Below are 19,212 nucleotides of genomic sequence, written 5' to 3' on the forward strand. Positions count from 1 at the left end.
TACCCACAACCACCACTAGCTTGGGCAAGGGGATGGGGGGTTGGTGGGGGGCACGTTCTGTTTGGCTTTAAACAATTATGGGGGCTCCATTGCCCTGCCAGAGAATAGCCTCAGAGTGGCTAGTGGCCCCGTTCTTCCCATGAGAAAGGAAGGGAGCCATGGACTTCTCTGAAGATTCTTCCTTCCTAAGGAAAAGGCTGAGAAAGAGCCCCTTTCTATCTGTGGACTTTTCTGTGCCTCGATGCAAGGCTAGTACTGCTACATCCACCTGCCAGCAGCCTGAAGCTGAAACCAGTACAGTCAGAGAGATGCAAACAAGCTGGTCCTTGCTGACATTGTTGAGCAGCTGAATCAACCAACGCTGAATGCTGTTCAACCTCAGAACTTCCACGTATGTTAGATAATAAATGCACAAATTGCTTGTCACCCCCCTAAAAAAAAAAAAAGCCTATCACTGTGATTACTGTCAAGGGCTGAAAGTGACATGAAAGAATCATTAAAATCTGAATGTAGTGACTCAGACACCAATTGGAAATCATGTAATTAAGGAAATACAGACTGTGATACCAAGGAAAAAGCAGCACCAAATTTGTGGAGAATCATAGCTATTTTCAGTTGTTTTTTTTTCTTTTTTAAGTTGTAGAATATTTAATGTAATATTTTGTTTGGGTTTTCAAAAATCTGTTATCAAATGATAACATTTGATGTGGCATATACCTGATGGTGTCTTAGAATGAAGGAAACACATGTACAAGAAGTGCTGCTCAGAGTGACATGAGGCCTTTTTTGAAAGACATCAATTCCCTCAAAATAATTTGTAAATTTGTTGTGATGCCAATTAAAATACAAATGGAACTTTCTTGAAACTTAGTGTGCCAGTTTGAATGTATTATGTCCCCCAAATGCCATTACCTTTGATGTAATCTTGTGTGGGCAGATGTATCAGTTTTTATTAGATTGTGATTCTTTGAGTGTTTCCATGGAGATGTGCCCCACCCAACTGTGGGTGATGACTCTAATTGGATAATTTCCCTGGAGGTGTTGGCCCACCCACTGGATGGGTCTTGATTACTGGAGCAGTATATAAGCTCAGATAGAAGGAGCACGCTTGCTACAGCCAAGAGGGACACTTTGAAGAAAGCACAGGAGCTACAGATGAGAGACAGTTTGAAGATGGCCGTTGAAAGCAGACTCTTGCTCCGGAGAAGCTGAGAGAGGACACATATCTCAAGTGCAGCTAAGAGTGACATTTTTGAGGAACTATAGCCTAGAGAGGAACGTCCTGGGAGAAAGCCATTTTGAAACCAGAACTTTGGAGCAGACACCAGCCACGTGCCTTCCCAGCTAACAGAGGTTTTCTGGGCACCATTGGCCATCCTCTGGTGAAGGTACCCGATTGCTGATGTGTTACCTTGGACACTGTATGGCCTTAAGACTGTAACGGTGTAACCAAATAAACCCCCTTTTATAAAAGCCAATCCATTTCTAGTGTTTTGCATTCTGGCAGCATTAGCAAACTAGAACACTTGGCATCATGATTCAGAAGTTTAGCTGGAAAATAACAGAGATTTTAAAAAAGCAAAGAAATATTTGAAAATGAGATTCATTTAGTACTCACCCTATCAGATATTAAAATATACCACAAAATTATGGATAACAGTGTGGCATGGCATGGAAATAGACCAACAAATCACAGAACAGAACAGAATGCCCAGAAAACAGATCCAAGTACATGTAAAAATTCAATATGCAGTAGTAAATTATCTCAAGTAAATGGTATGAGGCACCTGGATAAACATTTGGGGAAAGAAAAACAAGCAAAGCTATCCCCATACCTTACACTATATATCAACAGAAGTTACAAAAGAATAAAGATTTAAATGTGTAAGGTGGACTTATGAAATAAAATGTAAATGTACATTTATTACAATCTTGGTGAAGGAAAAATGCTTTATTAACATGTCACCAAAGGCAGAAACCATAAAGGGAAAAAAGGTTGATAAATTTGACTCCATTCATATTTGAAATATTTAAAATCCCTTGACAGAGAACAAAATACCTTAACCAAAGTGAAAAGCTACATAACAAACTAGGACAAATGTTTTCAGCATATATGGCAGTTAATATATAAAAGGTTTATATAAATCAATAAGAAAAAAAGAAAAGGGAGCAAAAAAAATGAACATGTAACTGGCAAAAGAACAACATGCAAATGATCAATAAATAAATGACAAATATTCAAACTCATAAATAATGAAAGAGAGGCCCTTTAGAGCCATGAGCAGGGTCACTCCACAGCAGGTGTGTGCTGGTGAGCTATAGTATTTATTCAAGTAGAGTCATATCCCCGTACTGGCTAATAGAGAGCTGCTGCTCAGGGCCTCCAGCATCCCCCACCCCACCAGCTGCCCTGACATCCGGCTCACCCCCACATCTGTTTGGAGAACCCACCTGATCCAGCAACTAAAGGGTCGAGGCCTGACAGACAGGGGGCCTCAAGGATCCCACATCCCTGTTAGGTGGGTGTCACTTCTGATTGTTCATTCCCCCTGATAATTCTGAATACCGCCTGGTTATAATCTATTGCATAACCAAATATGTAAAGATATAATAAAAATAACACCACCCCCACAATAATATATTGTGTTGTTGGTTAGGATGTGGAAGGGGGTTATTCTCTCCTACTCCACAGGAGAAAGTGTAATTTGGCACAGCCTTCTTGGAGGGTATTTGGGGCCGTAATAAAAGCCATGAAATAAATATTTCCTTTGACTTGGAAGTTTCATGGCTAGGAATTTATCCTGAGGAAATAGTATGGGATGGTAGAACAGCACAGTGAAGATCGACCTCTCCAAAACCTGGAAGAAATGGGGGTTAATATGATAGCGAGATGCAAATGTTCCCCCATCGAATCGACAACCCAGGGCGCGAGGAGGGTGTTAGCGGGTTCTCTTATGAACTGCCAGACACAACTCTCCAGAAGAGATTGAACCATTGTGTAAAAGTGCATTTTCAGGGATTCCACTTCTAGAAGGTTATCCTGGAGAAATCATCATGAATGTGGGAGAAATCTTAGCTATAAGGCTGCCCATCAGAATGCTTATAATAGAAGAAATTTGGAAATGACATACATGTCCATCAGTAGGGATTTGGTTGAATAAATTAAAGCATTATTATCTATATTATAGCATTCTATGACATCATTAAACATCATAAGAGATAAGACCTAATGACACAGAAAAAGGATTCCCATCATTTTATTAAATGAACAAGCAGATTACAAAATAGTATGTTCTGCATAATCCTCTTTTTATAAACTAGATAATTATTTATACATACACACTCATACACAGATTTTTTTAAATGACATCATCCATGTATAAAGCACAGAGAATAATAACTAGCCATGTACTAAGAATTCAATAAATGGTAGCCACTATTTTTTAACCCTCACATCCACCCTTCCAAGGGAAGTGCTATTATTATCCCCATTTTATAGATATGGAAACTAAGGCATAAAGTATTCTTCAAAGAGGTAAAGGAACTTGCCCAAGATCACACAGTTTATAAGTGGTGCAGAGTTAACATATGTGGTGTACATAGAAAAATGGTTGGAATATACTGAACACACCATTACATTATAAATATTATTGGGGATCCGGTAAAAAGAAATTACTGATTTAACTGGGTGTTAATGTTTTATGGGAATTTGTAGAAACTTATTGTTAGATTCTTTTGTTTATTCCTGAGCCCTATGGTCTCTCTCTAAACTCTCCTCAGTGCCAAGATGACCTTTATTTTTTTCACAGCCTTGGGGCAGAACTACCTAGAAAGCATCTCTGAGTGTCAGGAACCAGACACCAGTGGATGGGGGCATCTTCATTCCCAGAGCCCCTGGCAACTGGCCCACAGCCCAAAAGCTGCTTTCTAGGGACAGTTTACTTTCCCCACCTGATCCGAGCTAAATGAAAACACCCACTTGTGTTCCTTACACTCGGCCGATGCCTTGTCTGGAATATTCTGTGGGAACAGGACTTATGAAGTTTCTCAGCCATCAAAGGTCTCCTTCACATTTAAAAAATGCATGTAGGTGGTTTAAAAAGAAAGGTAATGAAATAAACCAAATTAAAATAGTTATGAAAGCAAATTTGTTCAACAGCAACCAGTTGTTTAAATTTATGGCGGAGGTCTTAAAAGTTGAAGATGAGAGAGAAACACTTGGAAACCTGGGATTCTTCACACTGATGCTGAGTTTCCTCCAGCAGAATCTTTAAGTCTTGAAACTCCAAAACCTTGTCATAGGATGCTCAGGATGATAAGCCAGCACACACCGAGACATCTTGCCACATTCTCACTCCCTGCAGCCAAGGCACCAGGTGTTGTCAGTGTACTATTGCACAGGACTTAGGGAAAAAAAGTACATCAAATTATGTATATCAGAAACTATATGTGTGATTAAATAAATCAATGAATAATGTATATGTACAACTTAATCCATGTTTTTTAAGCCATTCCAGCTTGGGGATTTTAATAAGACTGGATCACAATAGTGGTGACAATCCACCCCTATGCAAACAGTGACTGAACCCCTCTTAGCTTCCCTTCTGGTTTGGGTTCCTTGGGGTATCTTTCAAACAGCCCTTTTCCTCCTCCTGGGGAACTCTCCATGGCCACTTACTTCCCAGTGGTCCCTGACCGTCCGTGTTGGGGTGTCACTCCAGTTCTCTTGAGTTTCTTGTGTCAGGCATCCTGGCTAAAGAGGGCTGTTGTCACATTTTGATGATACCCAATTGTGTGGGAGCCCATACCCCAACCTGTTGCAGCAATCAAAGCACCAAAATCAGGAAAAACACTTTCCTATCCCCCAGGTCACCCTCTGGATGACCTTGAGCTCTAGTCTAGGGCTGCTCTGGCTGGAACACTCTTAGGCTCACTTGCTCGCCCCTTTCCAGCCTTTGTTCCAAGGGGTCTAGCCTTTCACATTCCCACGAGGCGAGATTCACCCAGGCCTTCCCAGGAGGCCCGCTCTGCCAGTCTTCGAAATTATACACACCTTCAAATTCTCTGTGCAAATTCAGTTTCAACCCTGATATAGGGATCCTTCCTACCCAAAACATGCTAAACAATGTCCTAAAATTAATAACTATTACAGGCGATACTTTGCAGTCACAATTTATTGTTGTCTGTTTCCAAAGGTTAGGACATAAAAATCAACATCCCTCAATGCCCCATTTTGCACCTCTGGTTCTCCAGCTTATCTCTTCTAGCTTCAGCCGTCAGGTTCCAAAGAGGAAGCAAAAACCACTCTAGGTATCTCAAGCCAAGAGTGATTTGATACAGGGAACTTGGGAACTCGTGGAAATTGGGAGGGTCAGGAAACTGCTAGTGCAGCTGCTTCCAAAGTGACTCACACTCATGAAGCTGGTGACAGGGAAAGGGGGAGTATAGCTGCTGCAAAATGCTGTTTGGACCTTGTGTGTCCACTGCCACAGCCCCAGAAAGGTGAGCTGATGCGCAATTCAGGAGAGAAAATAGAAGGGGGAGGAATGGGTGTTGACCACCAATAACAGACGCAGCCCATGTCACAAAGAGGCGATTCTAGACCCACAAGTTCATAAAACACAGTAGAGTGTGGCTTTGCTTTGCTGTCCTAAACCAGATCTTTTTAAGCTTCAAGACAGCCCCTCATTTGAGTAGCCCAGAAGCAAGCATGTTTCCCTCTATCCAAAATATCAGTACTTGAGCATTTAAGTGGCATAATATGGAAGAAAGAGCACTGGATTGAAAGTAAGATGATAGGAGCTTTAGTCCCAGCTCTGTTGCTTACCCTTATGTGGCCAAGACAACTCTCTAAGTATGCTCCGCTCACCTGCAAAACAGGAACAATAACCCAGGCCCTGTAACTTTACACTTAAAAAATGTGCTTATATACACATTTTTTTTAATAAAAGGTAAGGCACTATACAAACTGAGAATCTGATTACACAGAATATTAATAGAAAAAGTAAGGCTCCTTTGTGCCAGGCACCGAGCTTGGTATATATCAGAAGAATTTTGAGGGGAAAAAAATACATATTTGTTATGTTTCAGTGACTTGGTGCTAGCTTTTATATGAATGTTATATTGTTTAGAAACTGTTTTTGAGTCTATCTAGAAATTAACAGAAACTCAAAATGTGCATATTGCAGCTCAGAATCCTATCAAATTTCCCTGGCTTCTGCATTGGAACTTTTGTTCTCCTTCATTTCAAACCTGCCCACCTATGGCATGGATCAGGCACCAACCTTTATCCGTGAACGTGGGAACTTTAGAACAGCATCTCCTGCTCTTTAAACCCCAAGGAAATTTTCAAGACACATGATAGCACTATCCCTGTGAGAACATAACTCATATTATCCAATCACATTATCCGTAAATCTGTACCATGGAAGCTAGACATAGAATCAATGAGATGCCAGTTGTTTCCATGGTAAAGTAAAAGTATTGAAATGGTAGTGGTGGCTGTAAACAGTCCATCACCCCTCCTTTTATTACCTTCTCCCATTCTGCTTGGTGCCCCTGGTGCTAACCCTGAGCCCCCCACCCCCAACCAGAACTGGTCATGTGACCTGTTCTTGGCCAGTCAGAGCACTCCATACCCCTGGCTGCAATGATTGGTCCAGGAATGGCCATATGGACAAAGATTGACCAATGAAAATCTTTTCTACAGGGCACTTGTGCAACAAGCAGCTTTAGCCTTGAAGTCTGCAGTATGATCCCTGGGTTTTAGAGAACCAGAGCAGCTACAGAGATTTGGTATGATTTGTTCTAGGTCTGGCGAAGTAGAGATAATAGAAGGCCACTCTTCTCCAGTCAGAAAAGTTCCCTTCCTTCAGTTCTCAGTCTAATGTCTCCTTCTCAGAGACCTCTCCTCCCCGCTCTCTGCAGGACCAGCCTCCTTACTCTCTGTGGAATCAGCTGGTTCAGTTTCCTAAAGAGTAATGATGTGACACTGTCATTATCTCACTTATTTTTTGTGTACTTGCTCATTATCTGGCCATGGAATATAAGACCAGTGAGAAGAGAAACCATGTTTCTTAGTCACTATTCTCCCCCAGCACCCAGCACTGTGCCTGGCACACTGTTAAGGTTTGCTAAATGAAGGAACGACTCCCTATCAGAGCAGAAGACACACTTTGATTTTGCTTCAAAGTACCAATGTTCTTAACTGTGTTTGTCCTTATTCCCCCATTACTGGCCAAACTTTACAACCTTTTTTTAAAACACCCCAGACAGGGTTCTTTGCTTCCCTTTTCATTCTTCCCTACACCCTCTCCTCTCTAGCCCATTTTTCTTCCCAACGTGGCTGCTTCTCTCCACTTCCTGGGGAGGTCCTATGACATAATCTCAAGCTTTGGTGACCACAGTGAATTGACTAAAAGACCTGATACTGATTGAGGAAAGAACAAGTACGAGGGTCTGGCCCTCTCAAATGTGACTGAGACCGATATTGGCTTGGTTATTCTTGACCAGAAAATGGAGTCCAGAACTTCCTGAAAATGGCTTATTCTCCAGTTTAGCTGACCTCAAGTATCAGTCTCTCCTGAGATTAATTCGATCTTCCAGATAAAATTTGATTTATTTACAATTTTTATCTGTAGGAATCACTCTCTGTCTACCCTGCTTGCTTCTCTTTTTTCGGTATTGGAATCCAGGTGTCGCTGAAAAATTTGGAGCACCAGTACCTGATTTTTGGTGATACTGGTTTTATTGCAGCAATGTTTAAGTTGTAGGAAAAGGGTTTGGGTTCATTAAGTTTAAAGGGATGCTAGTGAAAAGGCCTTCCTCTTTGTCTTCATTCAAGAAACACAAATTTTTTATTCTAACATCATTGTCTTGACTTGCTTTTAATCTGTTTGCATTTTCACTCCCTGCTTCCTGTGGAAAGCAAGGACAGATTCCAGGCTCAGCTTCTAAGAGCACAGTAGGGTAGCTCCTGCCTTCCCCATCAGCCTCACCCCTCCTTACTCCACTCCAACCCCAGTACCCATCACCGCCCAGCTGCCTCCTCTTGTCAGTTCTCTCTCTCATCTCCGTGTATAACTAATTATTTGCTATTGAGCTGAAGTGAACTTCAGCTGCTTGTTTAAAATGATGTGTCAATAAAGCATGTAGCTTGAGGTGCTTCACAAAACTCTAAAAATTCACGCACAGGCAGCATCAGACTGTCGATTCATTTTTTTGGCCTCTGAACAACCACTCAGATCTGTGGAAATGGCTCCAAAGGGAGAAGATTCAAGTTACCAAGCACCCAGCTTTCCTCTAGATATAACTCCAGGCAGGGTTCCCTTGAGCCACACAGATCTGCACTCCTTTCTCTGAGGAAGGAACCAGAAGGAACTTTCTCAATAGGCTATGAAGGACCCATCCATTAACAGAATGAAGGGGAAAAAAACATATGATCATCTCAATCAATATAGAAAAGGCATTTGACAAAATATAGCACCCTTTCTTGATAAAAATACTTAGAACACTAGGAATAGAAGGAAACTTCTTCAACATGATAAAGAGCAGATGTGAAAAGCCTATAATTAACATCCTACTTAATGGTGAAGGACTGAAAGCTATCCCCCTAAGATTGGAAACAAGTCAAGGATGCCCACTGTCACCATTGTTATTCAAAATTGTACTGCAAGTTCTTGCTAGAGCAATTAGGCAAGAAAGAGAAATAAAAGGCATCCAAATTGGAAAGGAAAAAGTAAAACTTTCCATATTTGCAGATTATCTGATCCTATATACAGAAAATCCTGAAAAATTCACAACAATGTTCCTAGAGCTAATGAAAGAATTCAGCAAAGTGGCAGGGTAGAAGATCAACAACCCAAATCAATTGTGTTTCTATATACAAGCCATGAACAATCAGAAGAAGAAATCAAGAAAAACATTCCATCCACAATAACAACTAAAAGAATCAAATGTCTAGGAATAAATCTAACCAAGGATGTAAGGGACTTGTACACAGAAAACTACAAAACATTACTAAAAGAAATCAAAGAAGACCTAAATAAATGGAAGGATATTCTATGTTCATGGTTTGGAAGACTAAATGTCATTCAGATGTCAATACTACCCAAAGCAATGTACAGATTCAATGCAATCCCAATCAAAATTCCAACAACTTTCTTTGCAGAAATGGAAAAGCTGATCAACAAATTTATTTGGAAGGGTAAGGGGTCCCAAAGAGCTAAAGCCATCTTGAAAAAGAAGAATGAAGTTGGAGGACTCACACTTCCTGATCTTAAAACTTACTACAAAGCCACAGTCATCAAAACAGCATAGTACTGGCATAAGGACAGACAAACAGACTAATAGAATAGAATTGAGAGCTCAGAAATCAACCCTCACATTTACGGCCAACTGATTTTTGACTTGGAGCAAAGACCTCTCAATTGGGAAAGAACAGTCTCTTCAACAAATGGTGTTGGGAAAACTGGATCTCCATGTGCAAAAAAAAAAAAAAAAAAGAAAAAGAAATTTTTAAATGAGAACCCCTATCTCGCACCATATATAAATATAAACCCAAAATGAATCAAAGACCTAAATATAAGAGCTAGAACTATCAAACTTCTAGAAAACATAGGGAAGCATCTTCCAGACCTTGCGTTGGGCAACAGTTTCTGAGACTTTACACTGAAAGCACAAGCAACAAAAGAAAAAATAGATAAATGGGACTTCATCAAAATCAAAAACTTTTGTTCCTCAAAGGACTTTATCATGAAAGTAAAAAGACAACCTGCACAATGGGAGAAAATATTTGGAAACCACATATCCAATAAAGGATTAATATCTAGTATATATAAAGAAATCCTTCAACTTCACAACAAAAAGGCAAAATAATCCAATTTAAAAATGGTCAAAAGACCTGAATAGACATCTCTCCAAAGAAGTTATACAAATGGCCACAAAGCACATGAAAAGATGCTCAACATTGTTAGTGATCAGGGAAATCCAAATCAAAACCGCAATGAGATACCATTTCACACCCAATAAATGGCTGCTATTAAAAATGGAGAATAACAAGTGTTGGGGAGGATGCAGAGAAATAGTAACGCTCATTCACTGTGGTGGCACTGTAAAATAGTGCAACTCCCGTGGAAGACAGTTTGGCAGTTCCTCAGAAAGCTAAGAACTACCATATGATCCAGCAATCCTACTACTAGGTATATACTCAAAAGAACTGAAAGCAGGGACTCAAATAGATATTTGCACACCAATGTTCATAGCAGCATTAGTCACAATTGCCAAAAGATGGAATCAACCTGAGTGTCCATAACCTGATGAATGGATAAATAAAATATGGTATATACGCATAATGCAATATTATTCAGCCACTAAAAGGAATGAAGTCCTGATACATGTGTCAAAATGGATGAACCTTGGAGACATTATCATGCTAAGTGAAGTAAGCCAGACACAAAAAGACAAATAGTATATGATCTCACTGATTTGAAACAATTAGAATAAGCAAACTCAAAGAGTCAGAATCTAGAATATAGGCTACCAGGGAATGAAGTATGATAGAGAATGGGAAGTTAAGGCTTAAAATGTATAGGGTTCCTATTTGGAATGAGGGAAATGTTTTGCTAATGGATGGTGGTGATGGTAGCACAACATGAATGCAATTAACATCATTGAAATATGTATCTGAATATGATTAAAAGGGGGAGTGTTAGATTTTATATATGGTAAGCGAATAAAAAATTTTTTTAAAAATCCATGGAACTACACTACACACTGAACCCTAAGTTAAACCACAGACTTTAATTAACAATACAGGTATAACAATGTATTGTCATCAATTGTAACAATTGCATCCACACCAATGCAAAGTGTTGGTGGGAGGGGGTGGTGTATGGGAATCCTACCTTTTATTTATTTACACATGATTGTTCTGTAAATCCACAACTTCTCTAATAAAGAAAAACAAAATTTTTTAAAACCTGTGACCCAATAAATTCCTGTTGTTTAAGATTAATAACAAACAAACAAACAAAAAACCCATCCAAGCTCCTTTGGGAACAAACCAACTGAAGAGTGGACGCTATCACTTACTGTCCCCACCAGAGGCCCTGCCTGGCTGAGTTTTACCCCCAGAGCTTTCCTACTTTATGTCCTTTGCCCTCACATCCTGAAATTCCTCAGTCCCTGGAGAGATGGAGAATGCTCAGGCTGGGGCATGAACCAGTATACCTCCCACCATACACGCTCTTCTTACAGTGTAATGCAATGTAATGCTGACGCTTTTTCATCAAGAAGTGGAATCTATATTTCCTCCCCCTTGAACCTGGTGAACCTTTATAACTACCTTGAGGAATAGAATAGGGTGGAAGTGAGGCTATGTGACTTTTGAGGCTGGATCATAAAAGCCAATGTGATTTCCATCTGGCTCTCTCTCTCCAGTCGTGCACCTTGGGAGCCCTAAGCTGACATGTAGCAAGTCCATCTACCCTGCAGCTGCTACTGGAGAGACCACGTGGAGAACCCATAGAGAGCTAGAGAGAGGTCAGAGGACCCGGTTTGAATCCTCCTAGCATCAACCATCAGATCTGCGAGCTAGTGATGTTTCAAATGATTCTATCCCCAGGTTTCAAGCTGTCCCACAGAGATGCCTTCCCCACTGTGCCATGTTCAAATTCTTGACCCACAGAATATGTGAACATAATAAATGGTTGTTTCACACCACTAAATTTTGGAATAATTTGTTAAGCAGCCAGAAAAAAAAAAAAAAAAAACTGGAACAGGAGAATGCTCTTTGCACCTCAGACTGTAAAGCAGAATTCGCTGTTACAAAGGTCATTTTGCAAACATCCAATTGAATCATTACGTGTTGGTTCTATTAGTTGTTCTCTCAGAATTATGGGATTCCCAGAAAATGCTGGGTTAAACAGCAAAGCATTGGTTATGAACTTGGGTGGGAAAGCATCAGTTCCAGGGCTCCATGTTCTTCACCTGAGGAGGGATTGGACCCCCCACCACTTCTTCTGGATCCATCATTAGGATTTCAAGTAAAATACACTGAGATGGCTAGCCATGCCAGAGATGCTGGAAGAAGGCATCCCTTTCGCAAAGGGACTTCTTTATTTAAAAGTATCTTAGCTAGATAACAATTAGGTGCATTTAAAATTGTTCCCTTCATCAGTCAGCTAAGAACCCAGTACACGCCTAGTATTGATTACTGTAGAGGATGTATCTTTCCAGAACTCTACATGGATTTTTATGTTTTCAGCTGTTAAAAAAAAAAAAAACACAGAAAACTCATTTTCAAAATGACTTTAAACAATAAGGGAACCTAGTTTACATTACAAGAAGTCCAGAGCAGGACAGCTCCAGAGTTGGTTGATTTAGTGGCTCAGCCACCTTTCTGCTCTGCCAGCCTCTGTGTCCTGCCCAGACTAATTCCCCTCATGGTCCCAATGAGGCTGCCAAAGTGCCAGAAATCAACATGGAGGTATCAACAAGCACACAGGAAAACATCCACAAGGAGAAAAGAGACCATTTCTTCTATATGCATTTCTTGATTGGGACCATTTATGATTTACCCTGTGGAGCCAGTCTCAGGGCCCAGACTCCTCTGAAGACATGGAGGTGGACAACAGGAAGCAGGACAACCAACATGTCTACACCTGACTCTAAATCTGGTTGAGGAAGGTATATAAACTGAATGAGACAGTTAGACTCCAGTTACTGGAAAATGATCTCTCCAGTATTTAAAGTTCTCCTCTTGCTGCTTCCTCCTTCCTCAACCTAAGGATGTAACAGGAAGAGTGTCTCGCCGTCCTTGCCACAGTGTTCTCAGCTTCCTGGAGAAAAGACACAATTCAAAAAGCTAAAAACCCAGAGCTTATCTTTTCTGATCATCGCTTTAGCTGCATGATCTTAAGCACCTTTTGCTCAGGATGAAGCTGACAAATAAATTAGCTTTCCTATCATGATCAACAGTCCTGGTGCCGAGAGCTGTTTTGCAGGCTGTTGCCAGGGGAGGATCAGGAAGGTCCAGGGAGGGGAGGCGGAGGAGCAGGGAGGACTTTTGTCATTTGTCAAACTATGAGGAGGAACTGCCACTTGGAGCAGGGGCCTGTGGGTGGCTCCAGCCCGCCACCTGTTTGTGTAAGACTCACAAGCCAAGGACAGTTTTTACATTTTGAAAGAACTGGGAAAACTCAAAAGAATATTTCATGACATGTGAGTGTTAAAAGAAATTCAAATTTCAGTGCCCATAAATGAAGCTTTTTGGAACACAGCCAGGCTCAGTCATTTACACATTGTCTGTGGCTGCTTTCACTACACAATGGCAGAGTTTGAGCAGTTGTGAGAGCATGTGGCCTGCAAAGCCTAAAATGTTTACTCTCTGATTCTTTATAGTGTGCTGACCCCTGACGAGGCCCCCTGGCGTTGGGTGGGACCACACCTGGAGCAGAACCTGCCAGGAGAGCCAGCCCAGGGCCCCGAGGAGGGTCCTCCCATCTGAGCAGGAGAAGAAAATTCAACACAGTCTAATCCATGTAGACCTGGCTGCACATTAGAATCTCGGGGAGCTTTCAAAAAATACCAATGCTTGGTCCACACCCAGACCAATTCAATCAGAATTTCTGGGGATGGGCCCAGCCATCCCTGTGTCTTAGAAGCTCCCCAGGTGATTCCAAAGGGCAGTCAAGCTTGAGAACCCCTGCTGGAGGCTTGTTTGCCAAGACCTGGTTTCTGGAGCTTTTTCTAAGCAAACACCAGCACCCACCCTCTGGCAGGTGTTTTGGGAACCGCACATCAGCACCTAGCCTGTGGGAGGAAAGACTCAGAGACGCCATCTGTGGTTAACTCTGCCTTTCATTTTGACAGGTGCACAGCCAAATGACCTCACCTGTGTGCAGGTGTGTTCCTAAGGTTTCCCAGGCTGGGGAGACCCCACCACCAGGGCTCTCCTGTCTCCTGCCAACTTTTGACAGAGGGAACACAGTGTGTCACCTAGCTCCTACCTGCTGGTTTATTTTCCTTCACCTGAGGGTCTAGGAAGAGTCTAGCAGCTGCCCCATGCAGGGACAATTTAGACTCATGTCCTCCTCAATGACAGCAGAGACCTCCCTTCTCCTTGGTATGTGGCTAGAGAAGATGAGCCACGTCTATACCTTCTTTCCTTCATCCATTCACACAATGGATATTTACTGAGCACCAACTACTTACCAAGCACTATGGATCTGAAGGACACAATGGTGAATAAAAGCTCCAGAGTTGCTCAGAGATTAGGGAAGAGAGAACCAAATTAACCTAGCTACTCTTCAATGCTTGAGGGCTATGGGACCCCAAGCAGGGAAATGACTATCCCTAAAAGAAGAAGAGATACTTGGACTGGTCTTGAAAAATTCCTTGTCCGGTGAAAGAAGGCATTTCATGCTGAGGATAGAGCATTTACAAAAATACAGTGGCTGGAAAGAGTATGACATGGCTGTGACCGGAGCAGGGTAGAGGGCTGGAAAAGAAGGCTGGAGGGCTTTGGGAATGACAAACCATGCCAGGACCAGAGGAACCCATCTGAGCTTTCCACTCTGAGGGCATGAGCTTCAGAAGCAAGCCCTGGCTTAGTGCCCAGGTGGAATCTAGGAACAACGAGGAGGCCACAGCTCAGAATGAGATGTGATAAAGCTGCTAAACGTCTGCTGTGGGTTGGGCACAGAGAAGTGGAGAGGATTCAAGAAATATTTCAGAAATGCATCCAGTAGGATTTGGAGATCAACTTGTTGGGTGACCTGCCACACCCACCTAACTCCCTCCCCAACTTCCCAAGGTCTCCACCTCCCCTCTCCCCATCTGCTGACTCTGCCCCCACCCCCACCCCAGCCAAGGCCAACCAGGGAGAACACCAGGAAGGGAAATAATAAACACTGTCGGAGGAGGTTTTTGGTTGATTTTTGTTTTTAGCGTGATCTTTTTTTAACACCTGTTGTTGTTAAGCCCAAAAAAAGTACCCCTGGAATCTCTTCAAAGGGGATTTTCTAAAAATGGTTCCATATTCTTCCTCTGTAGGCCATGACCATATTGCTAAAGTCTGTGGTGCCCCGGAGGGACAGTGTTGCTCACTGGTTATGCCCATGAGCTCTGACATCAGGCAGGTTTGGATTTGCACCCTGGTGCTGCCACTTACCAGGTACAAAACCTGGCCAAGTCATGTAATCTCACTAATCCTCAGCCTCCTGTCTGTCCAATGCATATGATAATGGTACCCACTTCCTAAGACTGTAGTGAGGAGTAGCTGTGATAGTAAAATAAAGCATTCAGTCCAGACCCTGGCACATAAAACAGATTGATAGATTTGACTGGATGTTACCATTCTCTGAACTTGAGTCCCCAACACACATTCATCTCCTCACTCATTCAAATGCTTATTAATGAGTATTTATTGAGAACCTTCATGCTCCGGTCATTGTTCCGGACATTGGGAATACAGAAGTGAGCAAGAATGTCAAGGTCCCTACCCACTCAGAGCATATATTTTAGGGTAGAGAAATCAGCTACAAACAAGCAAACAGAGCAATAAGTAAGATAACTATGAATGAATGAGAAAGATGGAAAGAAGTAAACAGGAAGACATCAGCAATGTGATGAACCAGAGATAGAGACCCTGAAGTGATCACAGCTGGAATGAAATATTCAATAAACTAATAGAAGAAAAGAAGATCAATGGAGCAATAGCATGAGGTTGGCCTAGCAGACAGGGGCCAGATTGGATCAGGCCTTACAGACCCTACGTGGACTTCGGATCTTATTCTACGTCAATGGGAAGCCATTAAAAGATTTCAGGAAGTGGAGCGATGTGCTCTGATTTACCTTTTTTTAAAAAACACTCTGACCATTGTAAAAAGATTGAATGAAAACAAGAGTGGAATTGGAAAGTCCTATTAGAAATCCATAGTGGATGTCCACGTGAGAGACGAGGATGGTGAGGTCGAGGAGGGTTTCCTGAGAGTTTGGAAGTAAGGGCATGAGAGAAAAGGAAGGAATCAAGGACAAGGCCTAGATTTGGGGCTTGAGCAACCATGTGGGATGCCACCATTTGCCAGAGTGGGGAACACGGGGGAAGAATCGATTTGGGGAAAATCCTTAGTTCTGTATGGAAAGTTAACGTTTGAGATAACTTGTTGATATTGTGGTGAAGACATCTTTTATACGTATGTGTTTGTATATTTGGATCTGGAGTTCAGTAATGAGGTCAAAGCTGAAGATATAAATTAGGGATTCGCCAGCATAGGGGTGAAACTCAGTGATATCCCCCAAGGCATAAATGGAGATGGGGAGAGAGTAGCTCAGGTGTCTTCAGCAGGAGGAGGGTGGGGGAACCTTCTGGGTGCTGATGAGACGTGCAGGAAGAGAAGGACCAAGAAACGGCCATTCCATTAGGAGCGGGAGGTTGTCGGGGACTTGGAAAGGGCTGCTTCAGCAAATCCAGAATGGAGTGGGCTGCGGAGTAAATGGGGGTGACAAACAAAGACAGGGACATAGGCAGCTCTCCAGAAGTTTTTCACTAAGAGGGAAACAAAGAGTTGGAGTAATAGGAAGATGCAGAGACAAGAGCGAATTTATTTTGTTTAATTTCAAGGTGGCAGATACTACAGCATATTTGTATGTGAGGAAATAAATCCAGTAGAGGGAAGATTAAAGCAAGAGAGAAGAGTTAATTGCAGGAGTGAAGTCATTGAGAAAAGAAGGGATCTGGGCAAAAATGGGCAGATTTTCCTTCATATTAAGAGAGAAGAAAGAGAATATGGGGAAGAATGTAGAAAGGCTTGTAGTTTTTCTGTAAATTATGAGATGAGATTATCAGATGTGGGTGGTAGGAAAAAGCATATAGGAGGGTTAAGACAAGAGACGAGAGTATAAAATGGTTACCCTGATGAGTGGAAAAGCAAATTGACTAGGGAAACATGGTGGGTTGGCTAGGCAGGGTTGAATGCCCATTTAAGATATGGAGTCATGACATTTAAATGAGGGAAAAACAGCCCTGCCATGTCATTTCTTCCCCAGTCACTATGCAGCTGCAAAATTGGGTTCAACTTTAGCTGTGATTGTATCTAGAAAGTGTGACAGGGGAAAGAGGAAGTGATTGTGATAAACCATTGGTTCTAGAGAAGGAAGGAAGTGAGACCCCAAAAGGGAGGTTGACATGATGACAGAGCTGTAGGGTCAGTGGATGGTCCTGAGAAGATCTCGGAATGGTGGCAGGGAGGGTACTAACAGGATAATGTGATCTAGAGTATAACCAAAAGTTTGGGTGACTGAGACAGGGTGGAGGAGGAGATTGTTGGGAGTGAGAAGGTCCAGGAACAAAGAAGTCAGCGTGTTGGGTGGACGGTGCAAGTAGATGTTGAAGTTACCAATGATGGCGAAGGCTTGATGAGAAGAAGACAGTTCCTTAGTCATCAGTAAGGAAAGGAAGTCTCAGCCCCAGCAGGGGCGACAGGTGGGATGGCAAGGTAGCACAAACTTTTAAAGAACATGACTTGTTTGGGTTGTTCATATCTCTTGGTTGGTTTCTGTTTACTTTAAGGAGGAATGAGGAGAAATGGTTGGAAGCAGGAAATGTAGTGTAAGGGAGATACCTACTCTAGCTCTTCACCAATCAAAATTTAAGCTGTGTACTTTGAAAAGTTTTCTCAGAAGACTATAAAGAGATGCCCCAAGATGTTAATAGGGGTTGTAAAAGTGGACATGTTTTGGGGATCTATTACCAACCACTCCAAAACAGTGATAGCTTAAAACAACAACATTTACTTTGCTTATGAATCTGCAGGGTCAGCAGGGACAATTTGTCTCTGCTCCACTTAGTGTCAGAGGGGACAGCTCAAAGGCTGGGGTCTGGAATCATCTCAAGCTTGTTCGCACACTTGTTGACAGGCGATGTCAACTATCGACTGGGACCTTAGGTGGGGCCACGACCCGAGTATCTAAAGGTGGCCTCTCCTTGTGGTGGCTTAGCTTCATCACAACACGGTGACTGGAGCCCAGGGGTTAGTGCCCAAGAGAGCCAGACAGAAGCTCCATCACCCTTTACAACTCAGCCTCGATAATCACATAGCGTCACTTTTGCTCTAGTCACAGCCCCACCTAGATTCAAGGGCAGACCTACCAACACCTTCATTCCAGTCTGAAGCTACTGATTTCAGACATCTGGCCTCCAAAACTGTGAGACAATAATTTCTGTTGTTTTAAGCCACCAAATTTGTGGTAATTTGTCACAGCAGACACCGGAAACTAATATAGGGAATTAAGCTCCACCTCCTGAGGGCAAAGGATCTTCATAAATTATTTGGAATTCTTCTGCACACCAGATTTATCTCTTCTCCTCCTTTTATTTATTTACTCATGCATTTATTTATTTTAGTATGAACTTGGATATTTGTTTTATACTTCGGGTTATAATCCAATGCTACTTTACTTATTGTGTTGCTCTGCAGCCTTTTTGAAGTCGAATGTCTCTCTGCAGAGGTAATCTCCACGTCTACAGGCACCCCTGCAGGGCGTGTGAGAAGGTTGTGGGGGTTAGATGGGGATTTGGAAGTGAGTTTGTCCAACCCTATGACTGTGGCCAGAAGGCCAGATATGCAAACTTTAAAACTGATGTAGAGTAATAAACTCGCCAGGAAAGCCCCGATGGAAATGACGGTGTTACGCATGCACGCACGTACAAAATAGATTTTGCATACAAGTGAATAAATGGATGAGTAACGCCTGTCAAATATTTGGCAATTCTTTTCAACAGCGTAAGTTAAGGAGGAACTGATACTTAAGAGGAAAAGTTAACTGATCTTTGTTTATGCCGCTAACAAATTTTAGTCACCCTGGACAAGGCACTGTAGCTACGGTCTATTTTTTTCACAAGTATCTCAAGCGAAAGCTGCTCCACACCCTGGTTTGGTAACCGCTCAAAGTATGTTATGCTTCTTACAGACAAGGTTTTCCTTGTTTTCTAGCAAAATCTCTTTGGCTTTAATTTCAATTTTCAGACTGAAAGAGAGGTAGAGGCGAGGCGGGGAGAGAGAGAGAGAAAGAGAGAGAGAAAGAGAGGGAGAGAGGATTTGCAAAAACTTTTAATGCCCGAATTGGGTTGAGGGCCAGGAGGATTAGAAGGAAGTGGCACTTGAGGCAAGGGTGAAAGGAAACGTGCCTTTGTCTAAGTGCTAGATGCAC

This window comes from Choloepus didactylus, chromosome 17 (assembly GCF_015220235.1).
Source record: "Choloepus didactylus isolate mChoDid1 chromosome 17, mChoDid1.pri, whole genome shotgun sequence".
NCBI classification, from domain to species: domain Eukaryota; kingdom Metazoa; phylum Chordata; class Mammalia; order Pilosa; family Megalonychidae; genus Choloepus; species Choloepus didactylus.